At 49.6% G+C, this 18,443-nt stretch overlaps 1 long non-coding RNA gene across 2 annotated transcripts; it reads right to left on the reverse strand.

The window, feature by feature from the left end:
- Positions 1-7,013: 7,013 nt before the first annotated feature.
- LOC141577823 (uncharacterized) lies at positions 7,014-16,706 on the reverse strand. Of its 2 annotated transcripts, XR_012507289.1 has the most exons (4): positions 16,282-16,706; positions 14,565-14,651; positions 10,642-10,960; positions 7,014-7,650 (listed from the first exon to the last, which is right to left on the reverse strand). It is a non-coding gene; the product is annotated as an uncharacterized LOC141577823 (long non-coding RNA). The 2 variants fall into 2 exon arrangements; XR_012507288.1 differs by lacking the exon at positions 7,014-7,650 and having other exon boundaries at positions 9,096-10,960.
- Positions 16,707-18,443: the final 1,737 nt, after the last annotated feature.

Here is an 18,443-nt window from a genome sequence, read left to right on the forward strand (position 1 = left end):
ATGCCAAATGTCTTATTAGACAAAGGAGTTTGGGTCTGACTCCTCCAGAATACAGATCTGCTCGGGGTAGCATCACAAAGGCTGGTGTTTCACCACATCACAGTATCATTAGCAGCCAGACAGAGTTATTCAGCACATACCTTTTAATGCCGAGTCTCCGTTTTCTGCCTGCTTGACAAGCCAGGGAGGATAAATAAAGGAGGCTCCTGGTGCATCTGGTTTTCTCTCACATTAGGTTCTGTGATGGGATCTTTGATTTAAGACCAGGATCCAATTGAGAAGCTGCACTGATAGCACAATAAATAATAGGGAAACATCAGGCCTGAATTGGTGCCCTGTGTTAGTCCAGGACCATGTACTATGTCATTATTTATAATCAAGCAAATCCTCACTTTGGTTTCTACAAAAGGCATCATGGAGAGAATTAATACTGAAAATGGGGGGGGGGGGGTATTCATGGGCAGAAGAGTGCTTGTCCTTGCTGGGGAATAAGAGTCAACAGGTAAAAATATTTTCCATGGACGTGTTCAAAATAGTTCTAAGGGACAGAGAAGGTTCTGTTTTTCCTGGCTGCTTTTGTCATAATCGCTACCAATGTTCTCTTGCAACTGACATTAGGAAAAAAGAATGAAGAGTCCTTATCAACAGTGATCAAACAGCTTAGATTTTTTTTTTTTTTGCAGAATTCCAAATCGCTGTGAGTCTTTGAAACAAAGATTATTCATTAAATTACACCAAAATACAGTTTAACTCTGTCCCTTTGTAAGACTTTTCACATCCATAAATTCACAAATCAGGAAAAAAAAATTTCTTTCCATGATAAACCAGCAACCTGATTTTTTAAAAACTGTATGGCCTGGGCATTTTTATTCACCCTTCGGCCTCCCTTCTTTCTTAATTCTGTGTAACAACCTGTGGGGTATACCAAGAGTCAAAGATGCAGAGACTGGGACTGAGAGAGGTTGAGTTAATTGCACAAAGTCTGACAGCCAGCAAGTGCTGGCACTGGGCTTCAATCAACAGCCACTGTCTCCAGCACGTGGCTCCCACCCCCACCCCAGCCCCTGAGGCCTTTCCATCCTCCTTCAGGAAACAGCAGAGGTGCCACACAGGGGCAGGGTGAAAGAATGCCCTGGAGATGCCCCTCCCTTCTTTCTCCCGCAGTGGTCCTGACACTTCCAGGGAAGCCTGGGGCCCACAGGTGCTACCCTAATTCTTCCTCACAAGTTTGTACAGTAAGTGGAATCACCTCCATTTGATAAATGACGCGCCTGAAGCTCACAGGTGGAGTCACTTCCCAGTGCCACCCAGCAAATGGCAGAGCCACGACTCCAACCCACATCTTGGGTTCCAAGTTTCCTGGATTTTGCCACCGTAGTAAAAGGTCCCCGAATGGGCGCCCTGCGGCGTGGCAGGGCCGATGCCCCACATCTGTGCGGTCAGACTACAGGCTCCGGGGCCAAGAGCCCGGGTGTGAATCCTGGCTCTGCGTCCCGGGGAAGTTCCTGAGCCTCCTTGGGCCGGATTCCCTCATTTCTCAAGGGAGGCAGAGCCGCCACCTGCCGGGTCGTTGCGAAGCCCTGAGACGACAGCCCCCGACCCCAGCAGGGCCGCGCCGGGGCGCAGGGTCGGGGCGCTCACGGGGACCCGGGGTGCGTTCCCAGCAGCAGCCCACGAGCCCCGGCCTGCGCGAGGCGCGAGGGGGCCGCCGGCGGCCCCGCTCACCTGCACGGGGTGGCCCCGGGGCCGGCTCCGCCAAGGGGCGCGCGCCGGCGGGAGGCTCGCAGGCAGCAGCCGCCCCTCTCGGCGAGGAGAGACAGCGAGGGAGCCAGAGCCTAGCTGGCTGGGGACTCAGGGGCTGGCGAAGGTAGCCAGCCGTCGCTCGGGGCCTAATTATCCAGCAGTCAAAGCCCTGGTGACATCTCAGGTCCCTGGTAACCCTGCAACGCCCTCCGACGCCTTCCAGGTTTGCGTTCTCTCTCCAGGCGGCCAAATTAAGCGCGGCACGAGGGGGCTACGGTGGCCTCCGGGGGCCGTTTCTAGCAAGCGCCCTGGAAATCCCGGACTCCTGGAGACGCTGCAGGCTTGGGTGTGCCGCAGAGAGGTGTCATCGAGCAGGAGAGACCCAGCAACATAAAGCAGGAGCCCAGGGCACACTCAGTTAAACCTCCTACATTAACAGGTGAAGAAACCAGAGCTGGGAGAGGGAGGGACGGAGTAAACATCACACAGCTATAGGGTGGCCCAGTTCGTGCCTGAGCCCCCAGCCCAGCCTCGCCACCAGGCCTCCTCCCCTTCACCAGGTTACCTCTTTGGTACTTAGATCCCGCCTTTGGCAGAAGCCTATCCCCCTCCACCCACCTGGAAACCACTGCCAGATTTGCCTTCACAAAGACTAGTTTTTACCTTCTCATCCTCTGCCCATCACTTCCAACGGCTCTCCCGTGAGCTACTCAGTAAAGAACACAATGCCCAAGCCAGCATTCAGGGGTCTCCTTTGGTGCAGCTTGATGCAGCCTTTCTAGGAAAGCTTTTCATGCTTCCTATTCGCTCATTCATTCATTCGGTCACTCCGCCCGTATCTCCTGAGTACCAAATTGAAGCAGGCACCAAGAATAAAGTCATCAAGAACAAAACACTTCCTGTCCTTTAAAAGCTCCTAACTTAGTATAAGAAACAGCCACATACACACAAAAATTACCATCTAATGTATTAAGGGCAGGGAAACAGATACTCGCAGCTACGTGAACCTAGAAAAGGAATCCAATCTGAAGAGGGAAGTTACAGGTAGGAGAGTCTTCCAGGAAGAAAGATGCCCCAGTTGAATTTGAAAGGTCACAGGGAAGGACCAGAGGGGCACCACGAGACGGTACAGCCTAAGCAAGAGAAAGGCACAGAGTTAGAATGTAAAGTCCGCAGCACATTCTTTTTCATCACTGAACTTTTGGTGACTCAGAATCTAAGGGAAAAGGTTCTCTGTAAATGGTCACCAGATGAATGGATGATGTCTGTGAGGAACTCCAGGAAGGTCCATGCTGTTGTGGCACCAAAGACATGAGTACAGGTATGGCCAGGATGGGGGGGTCACGGATCAGGCCATGGAGGGCCATGTGTTTTGTTCAAAAAGGCTTAAACTTGATTGTGCAGGTCAAGGATTCTGGGAGCCTGGTCTTCAGAAAGGTCCACCATCCTGTCCCCGTGAAGCTGTCAGTAAAGTTTCCTGCACGGATTCAGCTTTCATCAGATTTTTAAAGGGATTCATGACCAAAAACGTGCAAAGGGTAACTGGGTTAAGGGTTGAAGCATGTTAGAAGGTTGTAAGCCAGAGAGGACCAGTGTGATTTATTATTGATGTGGATCCTGCTGATGTGTGAAGAGAGGGTCTTTGTCTTTTTCACCGTTGCATCCCTAGTACCTGTGCCTGGTGCATGATCGGTGTTCAGTGGGGAGAGAGTGACAACTGTGTGGAGGACGGGCTTGAGGGGACAAGCCCAGAGGCAAGGACTCTGTCAGGAGGCTGCTGGAGTGAACCTGAATGGGGAGAAGGGGAAAGAATGGTTATTGGTACAGAGGAGATGTGACATATTTGAGAAATGTTTTGGAAGTAAAATTAATAAGACCTGATGGTTTACTGAATTTGGGGGGCTAAAGGAAAAAGAGAAGTCAGTGATGACCCCCCTGACACACACACACACACTCCATGCCGCCAAGCTCCATGGCCCTTGGGGAGAGACAAGGGTTCCTACAAGGGGTCTCCAGACATGGGGTGACCCATTCAGATGGAAGGAGGAGGATTTCTTGTGACATTTTCAAGATCTCAAAAAACAGAGAGAAATAATGCCCACAAATTCTCTTTTGTTTTATAAAGTGGAAAGATGCATGTGGAACCAAGTCCTACAACTTGCTTCTTGCCAAAACACCTCATAGAACGGGGGTGCTGGTAAAGAGAAAGATAGGGAGGGGGATCCCTAGTGTCAGCAGATTAGGGAAATCTGAGTTCAAGCTACAGCTAAAATGCAAGTGTGTTATCTGAGAAAAGCTAATGCATTAGGCTATCATCATTTATTAACAGTTGAGTGTAAATTAGCTGGTGAGATTAGCTGTTCACAAATCAAAGATTCAAGGAGGACCAGCAAGAGAGAGGGAGGATGATGGGAGACTGGGAAGAGCCAGGACAATCCTAAATCGAGAACTGGGAGAAGGCAGGGACCCAGGGTTGCAAGAATGTGAGGTCAAAATACCCTAAACATAATCACACAGGCCACAGGGCAGTTTGACATTCTGTACCTCACGTGCCCCTCACAATCCAGGACAGTGAGAGTTATAATCATCCTCCAAGGGCAGCACAACGTGGCAGACCCAGGCTGGGGCTCAAAGCCCAGCTCTGCCACTCAGCAAGCTGTGTTATTGGGGCAACTTACTTACCCTCTCTGTGTCTCCTACTCCTTATCCTAAATATGGAACTAGTTATAATGCCAACCTTGTAGGGCTGCTGTAAAAATTAGAGGAGCTCAGTCATGAGACTCTTAAAACACACTTGCCACATACTAAATCCTTGGTAAATATTAACTGTTATTTACAAATAAGGATACAAGGCACCATGAGGTGAAGCTATTTCGTCAAGGTCACCAGCAACAAAATAGCAAAGCCTAGATTAGGAGGTGTCAGCTTTCCTGGAAAAGGAGTCATCTGGGTACCTAGGTACAAGAGGCAGATTCCTCAGATTCCCAGGCCCCGTCTTGGAGATTCTGACTGGGTGGGGCAGGTTGGCTGTGTCATCGGAGGGCAAGGATCTGCACTTACTTAGACCTGGTGCTGCCCTGGTGACTTTGCTAGAGGAGGACAGCAGAGGGAGCTGCTGCAAGTGCTCTGGGGAGCATTTGCTTGGACTCAGACTCCTCCCACTGCACGTCACATTGTCCCAATGACCATCACGCCTAGGGGGACCTTCTTCACCCAACCCCGTGACCAACAGCCAGCCAGCCAGCCCCACTGCTCCTGACTTACTGTGCATTTTTCTTTCTCCAGTTTCTAAGGGGAAAAGTGCTATCTGACCATTGTCAGACAGTTTTCTCCCAAGACCAAGAGCTTTAAAAACCAAGCTCCACTTCAGAGTGGATTTTACCACCGGGTTCTGTAATGGAAATGCTGACATAATCTTAATTATGAGAGAGAATTTCTCTCGGATGGAAATGCGGTGACCTAGAAGACTCCATTTGCAAGTCCTCCTGACCTGTAAGAGAAGATGCCTGATGGTCTATTTTGGGTAATATATTATGCATCTACTTATCCTATGATCCCCATCTGTGGGCTTAGCAAGGCAGTATTTTGAAGAAAAGGGAGGAAAAAAAAAAATGAACACCAGGCTTGAGAACACTCGCCTGGATCACAGACCAGGGTGAGCTTTCTACGCTGCAGTGTTTTGCATTTCATATGAAGTGAAATCTATTTCAGGTGCTGCTGAAAATGCAGGAAAAGTACCAGTGACTAGAGCCCTAGGAATTAAACTGGCCTCAGTTCAGAGACATGGACTGGTCTCATACCATCCTTTCTGCATATTCATAATTCGCCAGTGTGAGGAGGTCTTTGTTACCAAAAAAAAAAAGAGAAAAGAAAAGGAAAGAAAAAGTTCCTTGGGAAGTATCATCTCATACGAAGGAGGTGGCCCCCTCACCCCAGCCCCCCGGGGCACCCGTGTGTTATCAGCGTCTGTCCTCTAGCATTTGACTTTGTGCTAGTCCTGCCAGGCACTTCCTTGCCAAGACAGGCATGGTGTGGGCTGCAGGGTGAATACATTACTCAGAAAGCAAGGCTGCTTCTCCTGAGAGCGGGGCAGTATTTGGGTATTTGGCTCATGGCTTGAACAACCCCTGAGCAGGAATGGATCAACTCTGTGGCTATTTCTTAGCAGAGTGTAAACCCATGAAGCCACGCCCTCCTAAGAGAGTGGCATATCCAGCAGGCATCTGGGGTTACAACTGCCTGTAAGCCTCTATCTACATTGTCCAAGTAGTATTAAGTCACCGCAAGATATTCTTTTTAAGCATACAGTTCAGTGAATTGGGGCAAACCTATACATTCATATAACAATGCCCCAGTTAGGATGGAGAAGGTTCCATCAGCCCAAAGACGGTCCCCTGGTGCCACTTTTCCGTCAACCTCCTCCTCTCCAGAGGCACCCCCGCTGTGATTTCTATCCCCGGGGATGTGTTTTGCATGTTCTAGAGCAGTGATGTCAGTGGAATCATGTCACCTGTGCCCTTTGTTTGGCTTCTCTCACTCACCACGACGTTCCGCAGATTCACCGTGCCGCGGCATGTCAGCGATCCGCTCTGGACCACTTTCTAAATGTTGGGAGCTCAGGCAACCGTCCCACTGCCCACAGAGGCACCCGTGTTCCCAAGCCAACAAAGCCTGGGCTGCCCAGGAGCTCCGGGATGGCGGCGGCAGTTCTTCTGGCTCCTGGGGGTCCGAGGGGCCCTGCTTTTCGGGGGGCCCTTAACTTCCTGCCTCTTCTTCATCCTTGCCCCTGGCTGACGTGGAGCAGGGGTTTCCTGGCGGCTCCTTCCAATTCCCAAACAGTGCATGATCTTGACCCCATGAATGAGGTGGGCGGGAGGGTCCGGAGGCGCTGACAGTGGAAGGTTTTATTAGCTACGTTAAGAAGCCCGCCGTGGGGAGCAGGGAGGGCGTGTTTTCCGAGGCCTCCAGAGTCGGCTAATTTATCTTTCCTCTCCAATTGCCTCCAAACTTCAGTAATAAGCACGCTCGTAGTTCACTGATGAAATATATTCTTCCAAAGCAATTTTAAAATAATCATTGTGTATGTGAAACCCTAAAATAAAAAAGGAAGAAAGAGAGAAAGAGAAAACCCTGCAGCCAAGTCATCCTAGACTCAGCGGCGACGACAGAATTTCATAATTAGGAAATGCAGTGTCATTTCTGAACGTTACTGCACCTTTGAAAACCGGTATCAAACTGAGGCCTGCATATTTGATATCCAATTGATTTCAGATTTCAAGTCAACTGCAGCAAAATAATGAGCTGCCTCTGTCGTGAGCAGCTCAGCTCCAGCTCGGAGGACCTGGGAGGGAGGGCTTGAGGGGTACGGAGCCTTGGGACCCCGAGGCCTCCAAAACAAAGCTGAGGGGCCACTGGGCTGGTGGGCATGCAGGACGCCCACCCCCACCCCACCCCTCCGCTGCCTCCTGCATTAATGTTTTTGCCCAAGGGGTTGATTTTGAACTCCTCGATTGTGCTTCAATTTCACTCCCCAGCGCTGATACTGGGAATCAATCAGGGATCAAAGCCCTGGCCTGGGAGCAGCCTGCAGTTCCCCTGCCTCTTATCCAGGGCTGGCCCCGCCCAGGGAGCACGGGGGACAGTGTGTGCAGGGTGATGTCACACACCTCCAACCCTTCTCCGTCACCGCCAGCCAGGCTCCTCACCCACTACATGGAGCTCCATGGGCCGTTAGAATTTCATTCATAAGATTAGAGCATCTTGGACCTGGAAGGGGACAGCACGCCATTCTTTTCCACACTCCACTGGGAGCCAGCACGCCTCCACAGCACTTCCCAGATCTGGCCCCTCGGGGCTTGCTGCTGGGGTTGCTCTGTCTTGTGATGTCACCAACTCACGGAGCTACACCTGTTAGAAAGGCACAGATGGGCTTCCCGTCATTCTCACCCGCATCCCAGCCCTTCAAACATTGGAGGGCAGTTCTGCGGCCTGATCCACATGTGTTGGTACCACGCCCATAGAGCCTTCCCACTACTGGTGTCCCATCTCTCAGTGAGGGGCTCTCTCTGAAGCCCTGGGCGCAGCCCTCGGTCAACGACAGATCCCCTGGAGCCCTCACCCCTTGAGGGCATCACTGAGCTGTGTCCTCTGTGCCATCTCCCAGAGTTTCTCTGCAGCAGTAAGCCCTGGGTACCCACAGGGGAAGCTGGCTGGATAACACCCTCTACTGGCTGCCTTCCCGTCACTGTCTTCCTTCCCCACTGCCTTTCCCAGGTTTTTGTACTTCTCAGATAAAGCACATGGACCCGATCCTTGCCTCACCGTCTGTTCCCGGGGAACCCAACTAAGATGATGCTCTATTTAAGTTCTCTTCCTCAAGCCAAATATCTGCTACACCTTCTATTCCTCATGTGATGTTGTTCCCAGACCTACAGCCACCCTGCCATTGCTTCTCTCTCGTCATTTCATTTGCTAAATTCTCTCCTACAGTGCAAATCTTAGATGGGACACGATGCTCACAACACATTGGTCCAGTGCAGTGCAAGTCCTGGGGTTTCTCTTGGTCTGAGCACACACATGTCTTCTGTCTTTCATGGTATCACACTCATGGTTTTAATCTCCTCCTTGTTGACGTGGAACTCTCAGTCTTCTGACTTGACCTGCTAATGCACCTGGCCTTACTTCGCTTTGGACTGGATAACCGTGCTCTCTCTCTGTGTCTTTACGCAAAGATGTGATGTAAATGTCAGCTATGACCAGCTCAAAGGCACAGCCCCACAGCCTAGTGCTAGAGACCTCAGGACGGTGGCAATGCATTCATCAAATTCCTGTGGGGACAGGTGATCAGCCCGCAACGCATTTATCTGATTTTTATCATCAAGTTCACATTTTCACTATTAGAGCCATTATTAGGATGTCACAAGAGACTTTGCAAAGGTCCTACTGAAAGCCAGGCGCAGAGCCAAGAAGACTAAATCCCAGAATGTCCCACCATGCCCCTTGTCCTGTCCCCACTGCTCGCCCCACACCCCATGGCTTCACCTCCCTCAAGCTATGCCAATCTCAAAAACACCTTCTAGATTTTGGTCCCCAGGTTCTGACATGTTTTCACAAATGTCCTCTGGTAGGACAGTAACTGTTAACACGGGACTCCCAGAAGAACTGACCAAGAGGCTGGAGAAGAGCGGCCAGCCCACTTCTTCTGTAAAGGGCCCGATAGTCAATATTTTCGGCTCTGAGGGTCACACAGTCTGTCACAACCCCTCAGTTCTGCTTGTCTGGCCCAAAAGCAGCCATAGACAGTGTAGAAACAAAGGGCATGGCTGTGTGCCAACAAAACTTTATTTATGGGCACCAAAATTTGAATTTCATATCCTTTTCACATGTTGCAAAATATAAAAATTTTTTTTGTTTTTCCCAACTATTTAAAAAATCCATTCTTAGCTCCCAGAACATGCAAAAATAGCTGGGGGGAGGGTGGTGCTGGACTCAGCACACGGCTGTGGTTGGCCAGCCCTGCTGTGGAGTAAGCGAGAGCACAAGCTGTACCAATGTCCTGGGGCCACTATTTCCAGCTGGGGGGACTCGGGCTCTGACTGCGCCCTTGCCCTCTGACTGTGCTCAGCTCCCAGGAAGGATACAGAAGGGAAGGAATGACGGCAACCTGGCGCCCAGGGTTAGAGTGTGGGTACATGTACACAGGTGCCTGTCAGCTCTCAAACCTACGACCCCAGGCTGGCTTCTCCCTCTGCAGCCTTTTATTTCTAAATGCTCTGAAGTTAAGAGTCTGAGCATCTTGTGTTGTAATTCCTTTTATAAATTGGCCAGCAATTTATATCCAGTATGTTCCCTGAGTGAAAAACCAAATACCAGTCTGCATCCTGCTCATCCCCTCCGGCTCCCTGAGGTCGCTCTGAATTCCCGGCAGGAGTGCCCCCATCACATCTCCAGGAAGTCCCGGCACCCCGAGCTGGGACTGGTCTCCGCCTCCAGGCTGGTAGTTTTCAGGGTGCATGGGTCTCTTCTATCTTCAGCCTCTGATCTCTCTTATACACTTAAGCTTTACCTACTCCAGGTTGGAGATACGTCTCCTTGGTAAAGAAAGAAGACAAGTGACCTGCACCCCACTATAGTTGGTGCCCACTACACTAATTTTCAGTGTCCCCACGTGGTATCTAGGAGGCCCTTCAGCCATTTGCCACAGTGGCCTTTCTGGGATTCACCCTGCGGCTTGGCGGTGTTCTCGGACTGGCGCTTGGCTGTATGTTGCTCGTGATGGCCGCTCTCGTGTCGGGGGCTAGGCTGTGGTGCCCAGCTGTTGGGTCGAACACCAGTCTTGATGTTGCTGGAGAAGTATTTTTAGATGAGAGTAGTATTTACATCAGTCAACTCTGAGTAAAGCAGACTCCCCTCCATAATGCATGTGGGCCTCAACTAGTCAGTTGAAGATCCTAAGGGCAAAGACTGAGGTTTCCCAAAGTAGAAGGAATTCTCCTCCAAACTGCAACATAGGAACCCTTCCTGAGTTTCCAACCTGCTGCCCTGCAGAATTTGGACTAAAGACTGCAAAATCAACTCTTTCCTGAACTTCCAATCTGCCGACTTGCCCTGTGGATTTCAGACTTCCAAGCCTCCACAATCACGTGAACCCATTCCCTGAAAGAATTACGTGTGTATGTACGTGTGTGTCTGCGTGCACACCTGTCTGTCCTACTTGGGGAACCCTGACTAATGCACTCTGCTGTCCTCTTTTGGGTGGCTGTTCTGGTGTTTTCATGAGCCCGCTCCACCTCTCCACCTTCCTTCCTGGGTCACATGGCTGCACAGGCAGAATGGCACTGACGAGTCTCCCGTCCTTATCACCAGGATCGTCTGTCAAGGTCTTGGGGGAAGACTCACCGTCTTCTCTCTGACCCCTTTGCACTGGGTCCTGCTTGCGCATGGATGACGTGCCCCACTCTGTTTCCGGCCTCTCTTCCCTCCAAGGCTGGGACCACGGTTTCCTGGGTTCTTGTCTTCTCCTGCTCCAAATAGATTCCTTCTGGTCCCAATTACCAGTTTTCCTCTTTGCTTTCTCTCCCTTTGGAGATGAAATTTTCAGCAAGGCAAGACAAGACGTTATCTGTTTTTAGCTGCCTGAGACTCCGGCTGATGCCCAGATGGTTGAAGTCTTCCTTCACTCCTGGGATCCTGCCTCCGTGCCAGCTTTGTGTTAGGCCTTTTAAAAAAAAAAGTGTTATCCGTGAGCTTCTAAGATAGGACCCCTGGTGCCCTCTCCCCCAGCACCCTCCCAGGGAGGGATTCGCACTCCAGTGAAAATTTGCTATATTCCCACCCCGCTTCAATGATCTCTGGTTCTATCATTGCTAAACACACTATATGATGTTCTTTCCCGGGAATATATTCCATCGCTGAGTCCCAGGATCAGAGAACTTCAGGGTTAGAAGGAGGATCACAGTCACCAGACCCTGGGATCCCATCTTCTTGATAAAAACCCCATCAAGAGGTTGAGCACCTTCAGCGACTAGAAACTTACTCCCTCCCACCCTACAGAGCCCATTCCTTTTTTTTTTTTTTTTTTAATGGCTTTTTCTGACCAGGGCTGGACAACAGTAGCACAGTCTAGAGGAGGGCAGACGGGGTGCTCACAGCTGGAACAGTCAAGCCGCATTTTCCAAAATTAATCTTTTCAAACTGATGGTTGAATAGAGAAGATAAGAAAAGAACGGACGGTTTTTTGCATGAACTTCCCCCATAACAAAATCTGGCCAACTTCTACTTGGCAACGCCTATGAAATTTACGTTCCTCCTTTGTTACATTTTTTTCACTTTGTCACTCAATCCCTATTTACTGGTATCTCTGAGGTCCTACAGATTTTTTCCTCGCTTTCTGCAGCATTAATTTAAATTTAAGAATCTGGGCAAAGAATTTAGCAAAGATGGTACCATCATAGAAAAATCTAAGGAAGAAAGAAAACTGAAACGAATTAACAGATTTTACCAAATCAAAATGAAAACCTCACTTAAAAAGTAAAAAATATAGTAAAATAAATTATAATGTTCAAAATATTTATATGTCTTATACAGAAAGATCTGTAATAAATTTATAATGAAAGTACTTTATAGAAATTTGGTAGATGATATGAATAGAAAAGGAAATTTAAATGGCCAATAGACAAATGAGAAAATGCTTGAATTCATATCAAAAAGATGATCAAAAACAGTATGGAGGTTCCTTAAAAAACTAAAAGTAGAATTGCCATATGATCCAGAAATCCCACTCCTGGTCATATACCAGGAAAAGATGAACACTCTCATTTGAAAAGACACCTGCACCCCAATGTTCATAGCAGCACTATTTACAATAGCCAAGACGTGGAAACCACCCAAGTGTCCATCAACAGACAACTGCCTTAAGAGGATGTGAGATTATATACATACATACATATTATATATATATATATATATATATATATATATATATATATATATATATATATATATATATAAATTGGAATATCATTCAACTGTAAAAAAATAATATTGCCATTTGCAGCAACATGGATGGACCTAGAGAATATTCTACTTAGTGAAGTAAGTCAGGCAGAGAAAGACAAATACGTGATATCACTTATACGTGGAATCTAAAAAATAATACAGATGAATCTATATACAAAACAGAAATAGACTCACAGACATAGAAAACAAACTTAAGATTACTAAAGGGACAGAGGGAGGGATAAGTTAGGAGTATGGGATTAACAGATACAAACTAGTACACATAAAACAGATAAACAACAGACTGTGTAGCATAAGGAACTATAATCAATATCTTATAATAACCTATAATGGAAAACAGTCTGAACATATATATACATATACATGAATCACTTTGCTGTACAACTGAAACTAACACAATACTGTTTTTTAAATATATTTTTGTTGGAGTATAGTCCGTTTACAAGGTTGTGTCAATTTCTGGTGTACAGCACAATGCTTCAGTCATATAGGAACGTACATATATTCGTTTTCATATTCTTACTACAAGATTTTGAATATAGTTCCCTGTGCTATACAGTATGAAATGTTGTTTACCTATTTTATATACAGTAGTTAGCATCTGCAAATCTCGAACTCCCAAATGATCCCTTCCCACTCTCTAAGACAATATTGTAAATCAACTATATTTCAGTTCAAAAAAAGATGATCACTGAAATGCATATTCTACAAAATACCACTTTTCACTCATAAGTCAAGCAAAATTTCTTCTTGCAAATGATAACATCCAGTAATGGCATGGTCATGGAGAAACAGAATTGGAAATATAAATTGGCACCATTTTTCAGATGTTACTTTGCAGTATTTATGAAGATCAAAATGTAGATGAATTCTGGTCCAGACACCCCCACTTATAAGAATGTACTCAACAGAAAGATTTGCACACATATATAAAGATATGTAAAACGTGTTTAATGAGGCATTGTAATAGCAAAATGACAATAATAATAATACCAGAAACAACTACATTACCGATAAGAGAGAGGTAAAAACATTGTGTTGCATTCACACACTGGAATGCTAAACAGAAGTGAAAAGAACCAAGCGGATCAATATCCAACGATCTGGAAAGAAGGAGGTCTATATATGCTAAAAGCAGAACAAAACCAAACAAAAACAGTTGCAGACCAAATGGATGTTGGTAAAGACATGTCTGTTACTGACATAAACGCATCTGCATGACATGGGGTAAGTCTGGAAGGACGAATCCCAAACTGCTACCTGTGGTCCCTTTGGACCATGAGACTGGATGGCGCAGGTGAAGCAGGGGAACCCTCCTATCTAACTTCCCGGAATCATACCCACTGCCCAGAATAGCTGGGGATTACAGGACATTTTCAATCTTTGTGTTTTTCTGTATTTTTCAAATAAATGTTAAAAAAATCTTCTTACCACACTACTTGATACAAAGCAGGTGTTCAAAAGAGAGTGCCCATTATTTTGACCGTTACTGTATGCTGACTTCATTCTTCTGCACATTCACATGGCCAGTTCCTCCTTTCCAAACGCTCTTCTCTTCTCGGAAGCAGAGGTGAATTTCCCATCTCTCCCCAAAGATGCTCAGTCTCTGACTTACAACTTTACTTCCCTGTCTCCATCCCCCGCCACCCTTAGAGTTGGACTAGGTGCATTTCTTTCCCACATATCAGAAGAAATGGGAAACAACTGTTGGGATCAATGACTCTGGTAAGGTCTTCCTGCTGTGCTGGGGACAGTCTTAGGAAGACAACTGAACTCCAGACCACGCCGCCACTCCTCACCTTAGGGCAGCCAACCACCCGCCACTCTGGGCTCTTGCTTCCAAGGCATCATTGAGCAGCACAGTGACCAACACATTCCAGTCTGCCCAAGACTTTCCCCCTTTTAGCTCTGAAAGTTCCCCAACTGGGGCGCCCCTTCCATCCCGTGCAAACCTCGATATGTTTGGCCATCCTTTGGGACACTGGTTACATCTGGTTCCGTGCTAAGCATGGGAGGTGGCTACAAAGATGAACAATCCCAAACTGCCAGGTCCCCTGACTGTGCAAATGAGGACAGTCTGGTGAACAATCCCCCTGCCCTGATGGGATTCACCCAGTGGAGGCACACGGGACGTGCCCTGGAGAGAAACCACAGAGAAGCTAACTCTGTGATTAGCCTCTAAATCTGAACTTACGTTCTCCATGCCACGGGAAGGTTCTTGTGCTGGTGGCACAATTCCAAAGCTCAGATTCTCTTGCCCTGGTCTCTCCTGTGCCATGGTCTTGCCTCCCTCCCACCATTACCTCTTTCTCTTGCTGGCTCAGCTCCCAGGACCCTCTTCCAATGGCACCTCGCGGACCTTGGAGAACAGCTCCTCCAGCCAAGCCAGCCTGTTAGGGGGAAAAAAAAGGATCAGGCCCCAGGGGTCACTGCAATAGTCCCACATTTCTAGGTCTCTCCTGAACTCGACCCCTTTGAGGGCCATCCTAGGGACGATGCCTTGGTAAATTGGTCCCTGGGCACCAGAATCTCAGCTGGCCGAACCACACCCTACTCTCTCCCTGGAAGCACAATTAATTCATTTGCATCACCTCCCAGGGCTCAAGACTTCCTTTAGTAGGCACCATCACCTCTTGGAGGCAGTCTTCCCAACGCACCCTTCACCTCTTCCCCTGTGTTTGCTGCCCCTCCCCTCCCCCACTCATTAGCAGGGGTTCTCAACCCTGGGTGCCCATGCAGTCACACGGCGAGTATTTTAAATACACCAATGCTCCTCACCCTCCCGACCAGACCAATTAAATCCAAATCTCGGTAAAGGGGCCCAGGTCTTGGTATGGTTGCAAAGCCCCCCAGGTGATTTTAATGTTCAACCAGGGCCGAACTCACTGGCCTAATGCTGTTCTGCTTTGTTAAAGGCCAAACTGCCCAGGTGTGGTACCTGTAATGCTGTAGGGCAGTGGGATGCACCTTGGCTCCTCCTGCCTGTTAACTAGATGACTCTGAATGCTGTGTCTCCTCCTGTGTAAAACGTGGTGAATGCCAGCATTTGCCACGAAGGGTGGCTGGGCGTATTAAATGAAATAATGGAGGTAAAAATACCTAACACAGCGCCTGCCTTACTCAGCACTTACTCCTTAGTATGAGTCGGTGTTTCCAGCAGGTGGTCTGGAAAGGGGAGGGAGAATGAGGAAACTGTGTGTCTTAGGGACAGAGCGTCCCAACCAGGGAAAAGGGGAGGGAAGGACTGGAGCCCAGCTTTGCTGATGTCACAGGTTTGGCTCAAGGATGTCACTGGCACTGATTTGCTTTGTCACCTTTTGGGTCACCTTCCCTCTCTGGTTCCCTCATTCTTGAGGGTAACAGTATTCCCGAGGCAGAGAAAAGGAAGACAATCAGTGCCTTTTGTAAGGAGCACTACCAGCAGGGCTGCGTTGGCGGGGGCTTCTCATTTCTGGTGTGCGAGGTCATTCTCACGGACAAAGAGAAGAAGCCAGACCTTGGCCTGCCAGAGCCCTGGAGGCACCAGGCCAGTTCTGAGCTCAGCTTAATTTCACCAGCCACGAAGCTTTTTCAATGTCGCCAACACGTTACAAGCACCTGATAAATATTAAACAATAACAACAACAAATCACTGCCTTCCACCTGCAGAGCCCCCTTTCGGCACCAAAGCCGGAGCGCAGTCGAGCATTTTGGGAAGAAAATCCTGCTTATCTCCTTGTCCTCCCAGCCAGCACCCCGCCCAGGGGGCAGAGAGCTCCCCGGTCACAGTGATTACGGACCACAGCCTCGGTCCACACGGCGCAGGGTCCAGCCCCTGCAGAAGCGGGGGGTGGGCACCCAGGGAGGCAGGAGAAAGAGACACAGCGATGGCCCCAGGGGCTGCTGCCCGTGACCAGAGCCTCTTTTTCCTGCAGTCAGTCTTCGAACCCAGCACCATCAGCCAGAACGCCTCACTCTGCCCAGCCGCCGTTTTGCCCTGGCTTCCCCACCCCCCAGGATGGCCCATTCATTTCACCTCACCTGTCAAGTTCTGATCCATCAGTCACAGTTGCCTAGAGAACTGAATCGACAAAGCCTTTAGAAGGACTTGGTGCTGGTGACTTCCTGGGGGAGGGGAGCCAGGTGGCTTGGGAAGCCAGGAGGTCGGAAGACCTTCTTCCCAGCATGCCCTTCTGCATCTCGCCATGTGCACATATTACCTGTCAGAAGGGCTAAATTTCAAACACTCTGAAGGAAGGATGGTGAAGGTGCCTTTAAGGGATATAGGACGGAGAACCGTGATCTATTACAAATCGTGGGCTACCCACTGTGGGGGAGGGGCAGGAGTGCAGCGATTTGCTGAATTTTATCTTCTTCTTAATGGTTAACCTGGGAAAAACTCCTGGTTGGCTTACCGATGGCAACGTGTGTTTTATCTTAGCTCCCACCCCCTCTGTGTGCAGATTTTCAAACCCATCGCTGATGAAAGTACCCCCCCTCTGCTCTGTGTATCTGCTTCTCCCTCCGTGCTCAGGAAGATAAAGGATAGAAAAAATAATGCAAGAAGGGAGATTAAAAAATAAAAGGTTCAGAAGAGGCAGGAAGTGAGGGAAACCAATGTTGAGAGTTTAAGAAATGGAAGAATGTGTCACAATTAAGCAAAGCAAAAGCAAAAGCAAAAAAAAAAAAAAAAAGCCCAGCGCCCTGAGGCATCCACTGCATGGAGTGAATTCACTTCTCTCCTCTGCCCCCAGGATGGTCCTAGTTGTGAACGATCCTGGGCAGACTGAGAAAACTGTCACTCAGACCGTGTTCTGCGTTCTGTGGTTCCCACGAGGAACCCCGGTGGAGAAGGGCTGCTGGAGAACCACCAAATGAGCAAACGGGGCTCATCCACAGAAGACGAACCCAGCAGAGCCCGGGACGGAATTATTACCACTCGAATCATGTGTGTGGTTTTAGGTTTCCTCTGTGTCCCCACCAGACTAGAAGCTCCATGCGGAAATGGCCTTGTTCACTCCAGTTCCCCAGCTCCCAGCCCAGCACGGGAAACAGAGGACGTGCTAAGGACATACTCATTCACGGTGGCGAATGGTGGTCAGCAGATCTGAGGAACACAGGGATGGCTGGGTTGCTTACCTGAGGGACCCAGAGAAAAACCCCTTTTACAGATGTGAGAACGAGGCCAGACGTAAAGCCCTCTCCCCCCCAGTTACCCTGTGTGCGCCTTGTAAGTCAGCGACACATCTCGGTCATGACTGCATCCCCTACACCCAGCCGGACCAGCATCCGCCCATGTCAGGGGACCTGCAGGACACGGGGGTCAGGGGAGAAATCCAGGGCAAGGGGCGCGGCCGGGGTCCTCACCGAGAGCTCGGAGGGAGGGGATTGATGGAACCGCAGGCAGTACAGCCGACGGCGGGGCAGAGGGTCAGAGGAATTTCAGGACCCTTGGCCCTGCCGTGAGACCCACCCATTTCCCTTCACGCAGACCTTGAGTTGCAGGCGCTGTAGAAAACGCGCTTTGGGCTGGGCGTGGGTGGGGCAGGCCCCATGCGAAGGGGGCTTCTCCCCACCATGCCAATGCTGCCCCGTCAGAGGCCAGCGCGGGGAACTGAGGAGCCTGTGGGTTTGGTCGGAGGGAAGGGCGTCCAGGAAGGCGAGGCCCCGCAGGGCCCCCAGAGTGAGGGAGCAGGACATGGAGGGGAGGGGGGCGGGGGAGGCAGCCTGTGGGAGGGAGAAGTTCGCTGAGATCAGAGCGGGGCAACCTCACAGCTGACCTGGATGTGGCTCCTGAAAGGCCTGCCCTGGCTGAGTGGTGAGGATGGAGAACTCGGGACACGGCTGAGCACTCTCACCTGGGAAGGCTCAGAGACGGAGGCAGGCAGGAGGCGGCGGGAAGGCCTGGCGGGGCACTGCAGACAGGCCAGGCCCCCGGGAGAAGCCTTGCTTCAAGGATCACGGCGGGCCGGACAAACCAGCTGGACTCACGGACACTGGCCAAGCCCAGTGCAGGAGGCGGCAGGGCTATTTTTCTACCTGTTTAACAGACTTGAAGACTGAGGCCCTGCAGGGTAAGATAATCTACTGAGGCCGCCTGGCCACCAGAGTAAGCAGGACCTCAGGCCTGGGGTCCCTGGTCCTGGTCCTCCTGCGGGGTCTCCCTGGCCCCCTGGGCCTCAGTCTCCTTACCACATCCCCAT

The sequence above is a fragment of the Camelus bactrianus genome, chromosome 6 (assembly GCF_048773025.1).
Source record: "Camelus bactrianus isolate YW-2024 breed Bactrian camel chromosome 6, ASM4877302v1, whole genome shotgun sequence".
Classification (NCBI taxonomy): Eukaryota; Metazoa; Chordata; class Mammalia; order Artiodactyla; family Camelidae; genus Camelus; species Camelus bactrianus.